Below are 3,067 nucleotides of genomic sequence, written 5' to 3'. Positions count from 1 at the left end.
CTTGAGGTACTTGAGAGCATACCCAACAATCTGTTTTATTTAACACACTACCCACTAAAGAGTGATAGTCACTCAAGGGATGCCGGTCCATATGGATATTAAAACTGGATTGGCATTTCTTAATGCACCCATCCTCCACTACATTGTCACAGAGCCTACAGATACAGTTTTCTTCAGCTAACAATCCATCACAATTCCTTCTGTGGTCAATGCTATCGGATCGTTTTCTGATACTCGCCTTTGCTTGTTGATTATGTTGTTCTCGGAAAACTACGCCTCCATCTCTGTCATCAGAACCCATTCCAGAACCTCTCTCGAACTCCATGGTACTCTCACCGGAACAGACTGCTCTGGTCAACATCATGGTCAACAGGAAAATCCGGATCACAGTCTCTTGAGGCAAGTCCATCTTAGGAGGAGACGAAGAAGAATGAGAAGGGGGGAAAAATAATTTGAGGGAGAGGGGATGGGAAGTGAAGAAAAACAATAAAAGGGAACAGGGGATCGACAACTGCTTTTAATCTTGTGGTTCTCGATGCTCAGGTGCCGCCTTAGTCCTCCTGGAACAGACACTCCAGTGATACAACCTCTACCGTCTGTTCCTTATCACGGGGCCTCTCTGGATCAGCAACCTTTTTACAGTGGGACGAATGAACCCAAGTCTCTCTCTCAGCAACCTTCAATGCTGTAGTGCTAGTCAATAAGACCTGGTATGGTCCTTCCCATCTGTCAATAAGGCAACCTGAGCGTAGAAAATTCCGTATCATTACATAATCCCCAGGTTCAATGTCATGACAATTACTATCTGGTAAATCAGGAATCACTAACTTCAGATTATCATTTTGATTCCTTAACTGTTTACTCATGTTAATCAAGTATTTTACAGTCACTTCATTGTTACACTTCAAATCATCCTGAGGGTTAATCATAACATGCGGTTGTCGACCAAACAAGATTTCAAAGGGAGACAGATTAAGAGGGGACCTGGGAGTGGTTCTGATGCTGTACAGTACAATGGGTAAAGCTTCTGGCCATGTCAATCCTGTCTCTGCCATCACTTTACTCAGTTTATTTTTATATAGACAGCTTTTCCTTGCCAATATCTCTCTTTTGCAAAGAGCTGCGCATTGGAAAATTATTTTTAATAGTGCTGTTCACTCTTTCCACTTTCGCACTCGCCTGTGGACGGTATGGAGTGTGCAGCTTGCTATCAATTCCCATCAATTTACACATTCCTTGAAAGACATCACCTGTAAAATGGGTACCCCTATCACTTTCGATAATTCTAGGGATACCATATCTACATACAAATTCCTGCACAATTTTCTTAGCAGTAAACATAGCGGTATTTGTGGCCGCAGGAAATGCTTCAACCCAATTTGAGAAAACATCTATACAAACAAGTACATATTTAAAATTTCGACAAGGGGGTAATTGAATGAAGTCAATCTGTTATATTTTTGCGAAAGAGGTTTATATTGCTGCCCAGGGCGCCCCCCCTGCGCCCTGCACCCTTACAGTGACCGGAGTATGTGAGGTGTATGGGATAGAAAGCTCATATGCTTCACCCATAGTTGTGGCACGGAAAAAGAACGGAGAAATACGACTTTGTATTGACTATCGCACATTGAATAACCGGACCGTGACAGATCAGTATACCGTGCCTAAGATAGATGAAGCACTGGATTGCCTACAAGGGAGTCAGTGGTTCTCGGTACTCGATCTCCGTAGTGGATATTATCAAATCCCTATGAGTATTCATGACAGATGTAAGACAGCATTTATATGTCCTATAGGATTCTTCGAGTTTTTAAAAATGCCGCAAGGAATCAAAGGAGCTCCGGCCACATTCCAAAGGATGATGGAAAACACGATTGGTGATATGTGTTATAGGGAAGTCCTAGTATATCTGGATGATGTTATTGTCTTTGGAAGGACTCTCGAAGAACACAACATTCGCCTGCTAAAAGTGTTAGATCGCCTGCAGGCTAAAGGGCTAAAATTGTCCATTGAAAAATGTTGCTTATGTCAGTCTGTAGTAAAATACTTGGGACATATTGTCAGTAGACAGGGAATTGCTACTGACCCTGCCAAAGTACAAGCGGTTAAGGATTGGCCCAGGCCCATGTGTTTGAAGGAATTAAGATCGTTTCTGGGATTCTGTGGGTATTACAGGAAATTTGTTCCACAGTATTCTAAGCTGGCTCAACCTCTTACCACGCTAACAAAAGGATATCCCCCTAATAACATGAAGAAACGAGGCAATAGGACTCAGAACACCAAATATTTCAGGCCCCAGGAGCCGTTCGGTGACCGGTGGGATTTGTCATGTGAAGAGGCGTTTAACCAATTAAAGTGGAGTTTGATCCAGGCTCCTGTGCTAGCCTATGCTGATCCGTCACTACCATACTATGTACATATAGATGCATCATACGAGGGACTTGGGGGAGTGCTATATCAGGTGCAGAGTGGTGACAAGAAACCCATCTCCTATGTTAGTCGAGGACTGTCTAATAGTGAAAGAAACTATCCAGTTCATAAATTGGAGTTTCTTGCTTTAAAGTGGGCAGTATCGGACAAGTTTCATGATTATTTGTATGGGGTATCATTTACTGTACTTACTGATAACAATCCTTTGACGTATGTACAGACAACAGCAAAACTCGATGCTACTGGACATCGGTGGCTAGCGACCCTGTCCAATTACAATTTTACCATCAAGTATAAACCAGGAATTAATAACATAGATGCTGATGCATTATCCCGAATGCCACGACAAGAAGATCATATTCAGCCCGCATCTGAAGAATGGATCGAAGTTCCTGCTGCTACTGTGAAGGGATTATGTTTCCAAATTAGAAAGTTGCAGAAAATGCCTATCCCTGCAGTTGTTTCTATGGGTGCTTCCGTGAATGCCCTACCTCCATTATACTGTTGGCTAGATTACGCTGATATGGATGGGTTGGAGGTAGTGACACCAGGACAGATGAGTCAGGAACAACATGCCGATAAAGATATATATCCTATCCTTCAGATGGTAGAGCGACGGTTGAGTAAACCCCCTGAT

Source organism: Pseudophryne corroboree, unplaced genomic scaffold (genome assembly GCF_028390025.1).
Source record: "Pseudophryne corroboree isolate aPseCor3 unplaced genomic scaffold, aPseCor3.hap2 scaffold_498, whole genome shotgun sequence".
In the NCBI taxonomy this organism is placed as follows: Eukaryota; Metazoa; Chordata; class Amphibia; order Anura; family Myobatrachidae; genus Pseudophryne; species Pseudophryne corroboree.
The sequence above is the reverse complement of the archived record's forward strand: the minus strand, read 5'-3'. Positions refer to the sequence as shown.